The sequence below is a fragment of the Schistosoma haematobium genome, chromosome ZW, assembly GCF_000699445.3.
Source record: "Schistosoma haematobium chromosome ZW, whole genome shotgun sequence".
NCBI lineage: Eukaryota > Metazoa > Platyhelminthes > Trematoda > Strigeidida > Schistosomatidae > Schistosoma > Schistosoma haematobium.
This window is the reverse complement of record NC_067195.1, coordinates 32,704,914-32,719,761: the sequence shown is the minus strand read 5'-3', so window position 1 is coordinate 32,719,761 and position 14,848 is coordinate 32,704,914. Positions and strand designations below refer to the sequence as shown.

Below are 14,848 nucleotides of genomic sequence, written 5' to 3'. Positions count from 1 at the left end.
TTCAAATGTCTAGATACATAATAAAGCAACAGAATTTTATTGTAATGGATAACTCACTTCGAGCATCATTAGTCACAAAAAAATAATGATAGGATATTTTGTCAATATCTGTAAGAAATAATTTGTATTGTGACGTATCAGTTACACTGACTAAACTCTCAAACGACGGCTTCACTTTCCAATAATAAAGTTTCTAGTCAAATCAAATCAAAAATGTTTCAGTATTATGAATGACTAATAACAAAGCACAGAACTAATAGGACATAAAATCTGAGAAAATTCACATTCTTTTACTTCCTGTTCGCTAAAAAAGTATTTCATTGACTGTTAAACTAGAGATTTTCGAGACATAACCTTTACATAAAAACGTTCTTACTGGTTGTTTGGTTTCATTGATTTGTGTTTTTTTTTCAGTAGATAAAAGAAGCTTTCTATTCAAATTTGTATCAAGTAATTCTGCTAACAATGTGTTCGCGCATAAGCGACTATCATTCTGTTCTTTGTGTAATTGGTGGAATCATTATTCAATGTACTTACGGGTACTTTTATACAATCGGTACTGTTTATATACATTAATGTTTTAATTAAACCACTGATTATATTATGTAGGTAATATGGCTCCATACATTTTGGACTATTTTCAATACCATAATAAGTCAATTTATGATAATTCCATCATGTGGTTGACATCAGTTGCTTTAGGAATGGAGGCATTAGCCATGCCGATTGGTGGAGCATTGTACCGTAAATTAGGAATCAGGGCAGTGGTAATAATTAGCAGTTTAATCCATAGGTTGGTGAAAATATTTTTCTGGATTTTTTTGTCGTTATCGGTATTTATTAGTATGTTTATTATAAAAATCATTTACTTAAGAAGTATTATTTATTGTTGGTTAAGCGAAATAAGAAATAATTCTAAAAATAATTTTGACATTAAACCCAAATGATTACAAATATCAATTTGACTGATGTTAAATTTATATATAGTTGGGAACCATCTTGGTCAAAGTGAGTTTGTGTGGTTCCAAAACTTGGTCAGCATTTGTTATTCAGATAACTAAGTTCGATGACAGCATTTTTAAAAAGATTCAGCTCACACATATGAAAAAGTGATGCTCATCAGTCAATACCACGGATTTGTTGAACAGTTTGAATCGTAGATACTGGCGATTCACGTATTATTGTTTTAGTATTTTAATATAAGTGATTGCTGAATTAATAACTCATACTAAATAAGAAGCATTCTCTGCAGTTATTACATGTTCGCAATTGAAATTCAGTAAATTAAGTGAGAAATATTCTTTCAACATAGTAGGATTAGTTAAGAAGAACCATGGATTAATCAACGTTGATATAATTGTTTCTTCTCAACACAAGAAGTCAGAAAACACTTAATAGTTAGTCTGAAACGTTTTTTGCATTAACCCCTATAAACTAAAGTACATCCTCTGAGTATTCCCCTGAGTCAAACGGTGGAAAAAATTAGCCATTCATTCATGTTTACTACTTCTCTATTTGATATATCACTATCAGTCAGACTGTTAAGTGACATGAATATTGTACACGCTTTCAGACGATTCTGAAAACAATCCTAACTGTTACTCGATGGAAATGAAGGAATATATGGTCTAGAAATTTGAATAATTTCAGTTTGTAAGTAGGACAAAACATTCATTATTCAATAAAGCATCTCACATTCAAATTCACGTTAGCTGAACAGAAGTAATCTTAAATGACATTTTTACTTCTGTAAGTACGTAACTCTATAGTTAGTTATTATTCCAGTCTAAATGTGTATTATTTGGATAAATCTTAACAAAGTATATTTGTTGAATAGCACATATAACCAAGAAAGGTATTCTTTATGTTTTAGCGGAGGAATCACCTTGAGTTATTACACACTGAAATTGGGATTCATTCCATTACTGATTACTTATGGTGTAATGCAGGGTTTCGGGTTTGGATTCGGTTATTCAGCTACTATAGCTGCATCAATTGCAGTAAGTTAATGAACTGAAAGTTGTACTCTTATGTATAATAACTAGTGCCAGTTCTACGTCGTAATGTCTATGATGAGGTTATTTAGAACGGTAATGAAAATTTTCAAAATAAATCGGCTATCTTAGAAAACGGATGAAGCTTGCAAAAGTCAGTCTATCAACAATTAGCCGACAAATCACGTTGCATCCAATATATCAAACCATTTGAAAAAGTTCAACCAACAACTTGATGAAAAGTCAATGGAACAAAATAATGGACTGGAATAAACTGGAAACTGGAGACACTGAAATATACGAGGACAAGCATTCACAATCATGCTCACCGGAACAAAATGATTTAAGACTCATAGAACAACTAAGAAGCTCACTTCTACATAAAGTAAACAAAGTGACAATGAAAGTTCCACAAATATACCATCTAGCTCAGAGAACTCGACAATACTAAAGGAATCTATCCGTGTCTCAAATCTCTATCACGTTTAGTTATATTTGTGCTTGAGTCATTATCTTGTAAGGGTTTACGTCCCAGCTCAACACGTCGGGAATTGAAGAGGTGTTAATTAATTTGTTTAACTAAATTAATTAAACATTGAGATGCATTAGCACGTATCAAAATTACAGGATGCTTTCCTTGTATGAAAATAAGAAATTTATTTAAGAGTCACTTTATATAGTTGATGTTGAATCACATTACTGTATGTTAATTTGACACTTTTTGGTAATAGTGTTATATCCGAACAAATTATTTATGGACTATTAATACATAAACATATTGAATAATTATTAACTAGATTATATATATATATATATATATATATATATATATATATATATATATATATCCGTATTCCTTATATCATAAGCTTTCATTTGACGTATTGGCTACTGTTGTACGATTTAGTATTCTTAATTTATTCCCAATCTGTTAGTTACAGTCCTTAATACTCACAGCCACTTTGGGCTTGATGTTGCATAAATATTATTTTTCATTTTCTGGCTTTATGCGGTCTGATTTGCTTATATATAAACCACGTATGTCTGAAATACACGATTCATACAGTGGAGGCTGAGATTGTTTTCTAGACTTAATGGGCAAGGTAGAAGGATCAACAGGGATTCAGAGTTAACACAAGGCTGCCAGTGTTGTTTTGACGTGTCATTGACTTAGCGCAAGAATAAAATCATATAAGTCGGTATTTGGATTGGCGATTTTGTCACGTGATAATTAACAAGGAAAATGTCATAACAAACAGATTACTCTTGCAGTTCAAGTATAGCATGATACAGTTAGACGTTTATCATTGTTTTTGTATAGAGTTCATAACCACAGTTGACGTTGATTATAAACATTTTTTGTCCGTATTGACTTCTTTACTTAACAAGAATTTATTTATTGCTATTAATCTATTTTATACGGATGTATTATCGAATAATTAATAGGATCCGTGAAACGAACATTATTTCGATACTCTATCCCATGATTCCATTAGTTTTCATAAACCTATAGATTAATGTATTACTGACGGATAAATCATTTCCACATGCCCGACCGAAGCTGCTACCTTGACGCGGTGGTCGGGCTTGCCTATCGTGATGACCCAACCGAGCTATATTGGCTGGAACATATGTTCCTGTAGGTTCTACCATGCCAGGCAGGTCGATTGGAGAACGGTAAGACTAAAAGCAGCAACTCAAGGTCTGAGGGCGAAGTCGTACTGCTGACTGTAGAGAGGTGTGACAACAGTAAGGTGTTTCCCTCGGACAACCAGCATGACAGCGATGCTGCCTTCCCACAAGGAGGGGTGGGGTTAGAAAAGGCCGACCCTAAAAATGTCACACCTGACCCTTTGAAGAACGGAGCTAACACGTCAAAAACCTTCCACGAAAAGGCCGTGCGCGACTGGCCTCAGGTAGTTGTCCCTTGGGATCTCCGGTCACGCTCCCAGGTCGTTAAGACCAACACTAGTCCAATTTCCTTTTCAGGTTCCTCAAGAAATACCCTTTCACTGTGTGGGCAGCCGGGAAGTGACATCAGCCCTCATACCCGTAACAGCACACGAGACCAAGTTGGTCACATTCAAATCCTTCATACACCTCCTAATACCTCTCTTATCTCCATGACTAACCCTCCTCACGTCTCTTTATCACCTCGCACCGCTAGAGGAAACGATTCGAGTACGCGGAACGCTATTCCTGGTCCCAGAAGTACATAAACCTTGTAAAGGCTCTTTACTCGAACACTACTAGTCGAGTCAGAGCTTATGGCGAACTGTCATCTACTTTTGCAACCTCAAGTGGTGTCCGTCAAGGCTGTCCACTTTCTCCATTTTTGTTTAACTTCATCATAGATCTACTGATGGAAATAACTTTCTCGTCGACTGGGTTCTCGGGTATTGATCTCCTACCAGGAGGTCCACTAATCGACTTAGAATACGCAGATGACATAGTCCTGTTTGGTGAAGACGCTGACAAAATGCAGAGTCTTCTGGTAGCACTGAGCAACAATGCCAGGATGTTTGGAATGCGCTTCTCTCCCTCTAAATGCAAGTTGTTGCTTCAGGACTGGTCTGCGTTAACACCTGAACTAAGGATAGGGAGTGAAGTAGTCGAACGCGTTGACAACTTCACTTATCTTGGAAGTCTGATCAGCCCTAATGGGTTGGTATCGGACGAAATCTCAGCACGGATTCGGAAAGCTCGATTGGCTTTTGCCAACTTGCGTCACCTATGGCGAAGGCGAGATATCCGTCTATCAATAAAAGGACGAGTATACTGCGCGGCAGTCCGTTCTGTTTTAATTTACGGCAGCGAAACATGGCCATTAAGAGTAGAAGACACTCGTAAGCTATTAGTATTTGACCACAGATGCCTTAGAAATATTGCTGGCGTCTGCTGGGATCACCGGGTAAGTAATAGTGAGGTTAGACGCGTGGTATTAGGGAATGATGGTAAATCAGTTGATGAGGTTATGAATCTTCATCGACTGAGATGGTTGGGCCACGTGTTACGTATGCCTGAATACCGATTACCACGACGTGCAATGCTATCCGGTATTGGAAATGGTTGGAAGAAAGTTAGGGGCGGCCAAACCAAAACGTGGCATCAGTGCTTGAAGTCACTAACTTCTAGTCTGAGCCATGTTGGTAGATGCAGACTACTTGGTTGGTGTCCGCGTGACTATCGTAACCAATGGTTGGAGACTCTTGGTGACATGGCTCAGAATCGATCACAATGGCGTCGGTGTATACACTCCCTGTCTTCCCTTAAACTAAGAGATTAAAATCGCTTCATATCTTTCTTTTTACAAACCAATTCTTTCTTCTTGTACTATATCTCTATATGCAATCTTTCTCTTACATATTACTACCTTTGACCTAACCACTGCTATGAATCCGGTGTTCATCTTGTTGTGCTGATGCGGTATGGCAACCTGGACCGATGCACATATGTGCCTGGTCCTACGTTGTAGCTGACTGACTGACTGATTCCTGGTCTCCTGAAACCACGCTCTAAACTACACGTAGGAGCTTTTAACGTACGAACACTGTGCCAAATATGACAGCAGGCTTTCTTAGCTAGGACTTTAGAATCTCGCGCCATCGATGTGTGCTGCGTCTCCGAAACGCGCATACAGGATCTGAGTAGCGTCATTCATTTGACCTCACCATACCAAAATAAAGAACCGACTCGATTTACGCTTCGTGTATCTGGAAGCCCTGATCCTGCTTCCCGTGGCCTCGCCGGCGTAGGTATAGCATTGAGTTCTACGGCAGAACTAGCTCTCTTAGAGTGGATCCCAGTAGACAGTCGTTTGTGCGCTGTCCGACTAAACGGAACAATAAGGACTCGGAAAGATTGGGACACTCGTCGTTGCCTCTTCGTCGTCTCTGCCTATTCTCCCACTGACTGCAGCTCAGATGATGTAAAAGATGAGTTTTACAGAAAGCTCTCCGACCTTATCCGAAAAGCTAGGCGCTCTGATGTAGTAATAATGGCCGGTGACTTTAATGCTCAAGTAGGTAAACTAAGCGATAGGGAAAGACACCTAGGTGGATCTTATGGTGTCGTGGCTCAAAGAACAGATAATGGCGACTGTCTGTTGCAGCTATGCTCAGATAACCGCCTGTTTCTTGCAAATACTAACTTTAAGCATAAGGAAAAACATCTTTTAACATGGCGACCCCATAATTCGTTCCAACGTTGGACTCAAATAGATCACATCGCTATCAGCCACCGATGAAGAGGCTCGATAGAAGACTGTCGCTCATTCTGGAGCACATGCTTAGATTCAGATCATGCCCTAGTGCGAGCGCGTATTTGCTTGCGTCTTACTGGACGTAGGAAAGACGCTGCAAGGAAACCTCTTAGGGGCCTACTTAATGATAGTCAAGCTAAGAGTATATTTCAGGAACAACTAGGAAAACAGTTAGGCATCCATGTATGTGATGCCCACCCCGAGGCAGCATGGAATGATATCCGAAAAGCTGTGGAAACAGCAGTGATATCTGCTAGTAAGGTAAACCAGAAGGTTAGGCAGCAACACTGGATCTCAGCAGCATCTATCTCACTGATAGATACTCGGAAACTCATTCCACCTGGCTCTGAACATAATGAAGAGCGGAGTCAGCTTAAGCGCAAGCTGACAAGAAGCCTACGCAATGATCGCGAACAGTGGTGGGTGGCGAAAGCAAGAGAGATGGAAAAGGCAGCGGCAATAGGTAATAGCAGACAATTGTTCAGACTCGTTAAGGAAACCGGAATTAGGAACCCGACCGTTAGCGAAACAATCTCAGAGAAAGATGGACATATTATACATTCTCAATCCAGGAGATTGGATCGATGGGCAGAACACTTTAGGGATCAGTTCAACTGGCCTTCAGCCACACTTCGGTTTCCCACGATCTCCAGTCGACCCGAATGGCAAGTTAATGAAGGTCCTCCGTCCCTTTACGAAGTTGAAAAAGCCATAGGAAATCTGAAACGAGGGAGAGCAGCAGACCCTGACAGGTTCACTCCTGAGATTTTTAGGGATGGCGGTCCAGTATTAGCAGTAAGATTAACTGAGGCCTTAAGTAGAATTTGGGAACTGGACGTAATCCCATCTGACTGGTCTCAATCACTGATTGTTCCAGTCTTTAAGAAAGGACAAAAGTCCTCTTGTGACAATCACAGAGGAATCAGCTTGACTAATAGTGTCTAAAATATTAGCTTCAATAATACTTCGACGCCTAACTAAAGCTCGTGAAGAGCAGACTAGAGAAAACCAGGCCGGTTTTCGACCTGGACGTGGTTGTATAGATCAGATATTCACACTGCGTCAGGTTCTAGAACACAGACACACATTCAGACGCTCCACAATGGTAGTATTTCTCGACCTTAAGGCGGCATTCGACTCTGCCCATAGTGAGGTTCTATGGCATTGTTTGTCACTGAAAGGAGTACCAAAGTAGTACATTAACCTTGTAAAGGCTCTCTACTCCAACACAACTGGTAGAGTGAGAGCTTATGGCGAACTGTCATCAGAATTGATTACCTCAAGTGGTGTTCGTCAGGGCTGTCCACTATCTCCATTCTTGTTCAACTTTGTGGTCGACGTACTTTTAGAGATAACACTCTCCTCATCTAAATTTCCAGGGGTTGAACTTCTACCAGGAGATTCACTTGTTGACCTAGAATATGCTGATGACATAGTTCTATTTAGTGAAGACGCTGGCAAAGTGCAGAGTCTTCTGACCACTCTAAGCAACAATGCAAGCATGTTCGGCATGCGATTCTCCCCCTCGAAATGCAAAATGTTGCTTCAGGATTGGGTTGCATCGAAACCCGAACTAATGATAGGGAGTGAAGTAGTTGAAGGTGTCGACCGCTTCACTTATCTTGGAAGTCTCATCAGCCCTTGTGGTCTGGTGTTTGACGAAATCTCAGCACGGATACAGAAAGCTCGACCAGCTTTTACCAACTTGCGTCATTTATGGCGTAGGCGAGATATCCGTCTGCTAACCAAAGGACGTGTTTACTGTGCAGCAGTCCGTTCCGTCCTACTTTATGGCAGTGAAACATGGCCACTAAGAGTAGAGGATATCCGTAGGTTACTAGTATTTGATCATAGGTGTCTTCGAAACATTGCTCGTATATCCTGGGACAATCGAGTAAGTAATGCAGTTGTTAGGAAACGGGTACTAGGTAAGGATGGTAAATCAATTGATGAAGTAGTGAAACTTCATCAGTTGAGATGGCTGGGACATGTGTTACGTATGCCCAACGACCGACTACCTCGACGTGCTATGTTCAGTGGTATAGGAGTAGGTTGGAAGAAAGCTAGGGGCGGCCAAACCAAAACATGGCACAACTCCATGAAGTCACTGACAAGTGGACTGAGTCATGTTGGTAGGTGTAGACTACCTGGTTGGGGACCGCGAGACGATAGCAACCGATGGTTAGGGACCCTGAATGACATGGCTCAAAATCGTTTGCAATGGCGCAGGTGCATCCACTCTCTGTGTTCTCCCAAATTCTAGTCTTCTGAATTCTTCATGTCCCATTTTTTCCTCTTTCCAAATTTATTTCACTGGATTATACTCTTTAAATAACATCTCCAAACCCTAATCTTCCCGATTACTGCTTATACTCTTATTACCTCTACCACTACGGGATTTGAATCGACAACTGCATCTCTGTGCTAATGTGGTGTGGCAACTCGAACTGATGTACGTACATACGAAGTTCTACGTTGTACTGACTGACTGTCAAGTTTTAAAAATATGCATATTTATTTTGTTCTCCTTTTCATCAGCTGTATTCCTATATTCCCATCAACAAGAATGCTTCTGATACTTTGTCTTTCTTCTATTCAATAGTGGTTTCAAAACAATCGAGGTTTAATTGTTGGCCTAATTGTTGGTGGTTTCGGGGCTGGTCCCATCATCTTTACATCGATTCAAACAATATACATTAATCCAAATAATATCAAGACAGATGACAAAACAAAGTCAGTAAATATATTTGATAAGCTGAACATTTGACTGAAACATAGTGCACATCCTCACTTCCTAAAAGTAAATATTCATCTATTAGTTGTTCAAGTATTCTAGAAGGACAATGTCACGATTTACCAGAGATAGGCTCAGGTCACTTTAAATAGTTTAGCTTCTTGCGAGATCTCTCATAAATTTCTAAATCATATAAATTCGTAAAAGTAACAACGGAAAGACCCAATTACCATAAGTTACAATCCCCAAAACGCTATTACACTAAAATAACTTCCATAACATTGAAAAACACCTATAAATTTATAAAGTACCGTGATAATGTGTACGACAAAATATTAAATATGACATCTACTATCACCACTACTACTAATACTACTATTACCGAACATATTATTGCACTTTCATGAATAAAATCCATCTGACTAAGAAGCATTCTATCAAATCAATGTCAACTATTTATGCAGGGATTCGTGAAGTTAGTACAGATCAAACAATTTTGTATGACCACTTTTTGAGCTCCGATTGGTCATTAAGAGTGTAATTCAAACAAAGTTTTAAATAAATGAAAAAAGGTCGGTTTTTTCCATATAAGTGCTCGATTCAGATTACTAAGGTTATGAACACTGAACAAAAATACACTTCTTTAATTTGTCAATCTACACTTTTTGTAATTTGATCTGATCAATCATAAGTTTCTTCTGAGTTCATATTAAAAAAATCTCAATTTTTAACTGTTTATTGAAGTGGAAGATAGAGTTATTCTCCTATGTTATTAATAATTTACTGATTTACAACCGCTCACCAATTTAGTTAATTCTGAGATTTGATTTTATATACAAGTAACCATGCAAAAGGAGCTATTAGTTATTACGTATGGTTCCTATTTATGCACTATTTAGAGCTCACATTCATCATAACATATTCTGTGATATGGATATTCTTTCCATTGTTTTAGACTGTAACATTCACTACATTTTGTTAAAGCATCACTTTGTAACAATGAATATATTTTTTTATCTTCATTCAACAGGCGATTTGTAGATGCTGATCTACTTAACCGTGTTCCTTCTGTGTTTCTACTTATTGGTGGTGTTTTGTTAGTTATACAGTTAACCGGGTTATATTTGATGAGAGATAAACAAAAGGTAAGAACACATTGATTAAAGGATGATGTAGAGATATCAAACAACCTTTTCACCTTGAAATGATATTATCAGTACAGCAATTATAATGTTGTATTTTACATACTGAACTATTATGATAGTTGGCTGGTTATTTTGAACAATTGATTGCAAGAAACTTATCGTAATGCCATAAACATGTACAATATTTTCTATTATCCATTCAAAAGTTTATAGGAATAATCGCTTTTAATGTATCCTACATGTTTGTGTTTAGTAGAAATCCCAAGACAAACAAGTATTCTAGTTTGCGAAAACTGATTTCCTGTTGTAGCTGAAGTTGTTCAGTTTTTAAATTTTATTTATAATGCCATTTTATTTGTTTAATTTGACATCAATCTTTATTTTCTTTATCTAAGAAGGCGATTGTTCTGTTAACGAATCACGACTTCAAGGATCCAGATAAGTCAGTAAGTTAAAATAGCTAAATATAAATTTCTGTATCTAGCAAACTTTATCAGTTTTGGATGTCTCACATTATTTTTTTAAAATGTCAAACACCAAAGTTTTTGCATAAACAACAAATTACTTGAGAATTAGTTGCATCTTGTAATTTAGTTAACAGAACAATAGGATTGTAGTCTACAAAGACTGTAAACCAAGCAACAAACTTCGTTCGATTGATGTTTTGACTACTCATTAGAACAGAATTCAGGTTATAAATTAATTTCCTTTGTATTCATTTAATAGAAATGCAGTAAGTAATAAATTTCCAGTTATAATGAACTACAGTGAATAAAACTGTAACTTACACCAGACTGATTTAGTCAAAAATAAATACTGCTTTCGCTTCAGAAAAAAAGATAGTACCAGATTTAGTGAAAGTTTAATTATATTGAATTAAGATTTACTACATAAGTGGGTTTAATGTCTAAAAAGTTGTCTAGTCCTATGATCACAAAAAATTGTAGGGAAATTTCTAGAGTAAGAATGCAGGTTCAAAAATACCGTAAAATAAAAATGGTTATATTCTGTGAAATAAGCAGTTTCTAAGAAGTGCATTAACTTTGTTTCTTTATATAAACATAAACACGAACAATGTCTCACGGTAGTTACTTAAAGCGTAATAATGTGGACAAGATAATTATGAATCAAAAAGTAAAGTAAAACTAAGATTTCTCATTATTTGAGTTACCCTATATTAAGTAAATAAAAGTATCATGTTGATCTCATAATAACTACATTTTCTGTTAATCATGCATCCCAATTCCTTTATTTTATATTATGTAACAATAAAAACAACCTCAGTCATTGTAACTAACAATTTTATAATTTTTCTTTGTTGCTTAGCATGAATTTCCACCTGTTATAAAGTAAGTTAACGGATTTTATTGGTGAGTTACTATTTGTCATAAATAAATGTCGTTGTAAATTTTGCTGCATATGTAAAACATTTGAATTTCGAAACACGACAAGGGAATGTAACGTGAATGCTAACAAATTTTCGTTTCACTTTCAAAAACGAGTAAACCTGCTTATTTAGTAATCGGTGAATAAGTCATACTTCTACGATAGTTTCATTTACAATCCACAACCTTGATCATTGATACTGAACTAGTCGACTTTTAACCGCCTCATAAATTCGCTCCATTATACATGATGAAAACATTTTGCAGTTATCAGGGATACTATTAATCTCAAGTTGGAACATTGCTGGCCATCAATAAGGTCTAATTTCGATTTATTTGTTTTTCTTGTGTATAAACTTATGTTTATAGAAACATGTATATAAATAATACTTCTGAATTACCAAATTTCATGACACGACCTCAAATCAGATCTTTAACCTACATCCATAATGTTAGTTTACATTTTTTAGGCGAACATAATCAAGGAACAGTAGATGTTACTTGGAAAAATAAATATTATCTTCAGTATCAGTTAACCTTATTTTTGTATTTTCTTAAAGTATATTTTGTCTCATAAATTAAAGTCTCAATCCCGCAATAGACCAGACAATATGAACAAATTAGTTAATAAAACATTGAGATCCCGGTAGGACAACGATATTTACAACGTAAATGTATGACGGTTTATGCTTGAATCAAAGAGGATCTCATAGAGACTTCGGCCACATTTTTCGAATCCCCGGACAAACGTTTGACGAGAATACTTACTACTTGATTCTTATTGCGTGGTCTTTACAATATCACTATCACTAACCTACATAAAGAGTAATGTCACATAATTTTATATTAAAAATACCTCGCAATAAACAGTGGCTCTATATGCTTTTTAACTCTGCATATGAGATATAACAAACAAAAACTAATCACCATCATCATTGCTTCAATAACTTGAAAAAGTCTCAACAACCTTCCACTCCGTTTTTCAAAAATACATTGTAAGCTGACGCCAGCGCATTCTGGTGTAAGAAGCAATAAATTTGAGTTTGATTGGTTTGAAACGTCACCAATCGATACAAACACGTTACATCAAAAACATTAATGTAGACACGAAAACACTAGTAGACCATACCACAGGAAACACATAGGACGATCCAATACATAAAATCTGATTGACAGGAGTGCAATATTTGAAGTGATCAAATCAAGAATGAACGGAAGTTTTGTTGGTTAAGCTGTCTATTAAATAAAAATATATTCATAACATATTCTTGGAAATATCACCCTATAATGTAGAATATTTCTTACAGATCTTTAGGATGTGAAGCAAGGTGAGTAATGCGCTGTTCTTTAGTTATCATTTATAACTCTATAAGGTTAGATTTTTCTTCGCATTTGTCGATGTCTGATTGAAACTGAGACGTATTTGTGTTAGAATATGCAAAACAACATCTATGTATACATTATTTCGCCAATGTGAATTAATAACAATTTAATCCTTGCTTGCATGACTCAAACTCCCACCGTCTACAGAGGTATGAAATGGCAATTGTGATTAAATTAAAAATTAGGACGATAAAAAAAATCAGAATGGCAAATGTCGTATTTTGCTCTTAACACTGAAACAATCTTTCACATTGATAATTTATCGAAAAATAATCAATGTCATTAGTCAAACTTTAACGAGTTTGGCGGTTTGATACCCATCAAACGATTTAAAACACCGCATTTTATAACATTTCAAATCCCTGGTGAAAAATAAGTTACATAGTATCTCTAAACATAGTTTATCTACCTATTATTGAAGTTCAAAACCTTAATCTTTACAGTTCTTGTCTTTGCTTATCTTCTAATCATGCAAAACCAAGTATTAAAACTTTAATACACTTAGATCACTATTAAATTACAAGTCATTCGTTCAGCCTTATGTCGGTGTATTTATGTACTATGTTTACATTTCACGGCTATTAAAAGATCTATTCTTTTATTTAAATAGTAGTACTTACACAAGTTCAATTAGTTGCAAAAGCGATATGATGCCCAAGAATTAGGCCTAAAAATTATGTCTTAACTTGTATGAGAGTAAGTGACCTACAGATTAACTTCCTCCATTAGTCCGTAACATTTGATCATCTTTGTTTTGTATCGATATTTTGTACATAAGCACTCCATCTTATTAGACAAAAAACTACAGCTTTGGTTATTGGTTTTGCCTTTGATTTCGATTCATTTTGAGGCTTACGTAAATAATTACGATTTCATGAACAGTCAGCGTTCGGCCAGATCGTATCATTGAGATCCTTTCATCCGAATCCTAAAAAAATTCATTCATCAAATCACTAAAATCCTACTCCATAATAAGATCTAATTTATTCTTGACTTTTATCATTACATTAAATGAAATAAGAAATCCGATAGACAGCTGACCACATATGAACAGTTGATTAGCTATTCCGAAGCAATTATTCTACGTTCATACTGAGAATTCGCAGTTCAGTTTTTATGACATTGTAACCGATCACTTTATATCGGTACTCAGGAATTACCTGTGTTATGTGGGATGCACATGTTCATATCTTGGAAATCTATATATTATTAATCAGGTGTTGATCTTAATACATTCTCAACTTCTAAACATCACTCATCAAATATCAAAGTATAATGTATAGCGTGACAACTCTTTAAGAGGCATATTTAATGCACTTTATACTAGGATTCCACTAGTACCATTTAATACCGAAATACAAGTCATTATTCCAAATATAAAAAGCTGGATTATGTTACTGATCAATATCATGAAATGTCGTCACAGCTACAAAATATACCAAATAAACATCAAACGATTTGTTTCATTGTAAATATCAATTGAATTAAATAAAATGGTTTGTAATTGTTAAGCGTGTTTATTTTTCTTGACAAAGTTCAGTAAATTTACGACCTTTGGAATTATTGAAACAGAAAGAATTTTATTTTTTATGGATCATTATATTTTGTGCTGGAATGCCTTTGACATCGTTGGCAACACTTTTCAAGGTTAGACATATTTCTTTAAAATCCAGTAAGGTTTGTTGTTCTATTTGGTTTAAACTGATTTTGTACAGAATTCTGATCAGCTACTATGGATAAAACATGTGATACTGTTTGATTAATATAATCAATAAAATAGCAATCTTGATTTATAGTATTTAGGTTTGCATAGAAACTATAAGTGTTGAATCAAATTTTGGCTATCATATTGTACAGTTAGAATACAATTTACACTAGTCACCTTTAGCAAAATACTTGTTACTAAGTGACAGTACCCAGCCAACCTGTTCAGAATGCATATTTGC

General features: G+C 36.0%; 1 protein-coding gene across 1 annotated transcript in view; it reads left to right on the top strand.

Moving 5' to 3' along the window:
* The window catches only part of DSCC1 (Sister chromatid cohesion protein DCC1), a 68,596-nt gene that overhangs the window by 40,107 nt on the left and 13,641 nt on the right, over positions 1–14,848 (top strand). The window contains exons 15-22 of the mRNA XM_051211081.1: positions 415–556; positions 610–793; positions 1,874–2,000; positions 8,858–8,988; positions 10,020–10,134; positions 10,530–10,580; positions 11,461–11,483; positions 14,438–14,549. The gene's annotated coding sequence lies outside the window, so the exon portion shown is untranslated. The remainder of the gene's footprint in view (positions 1–414; positions 557–609; positions 794–1,873; positions 2,001–8,857; positions 8,989–10,019; positions 10,135–10,529; positions 10,581–11,460; positions 11,484–14,437; positions 14,550–14,848) is intronic.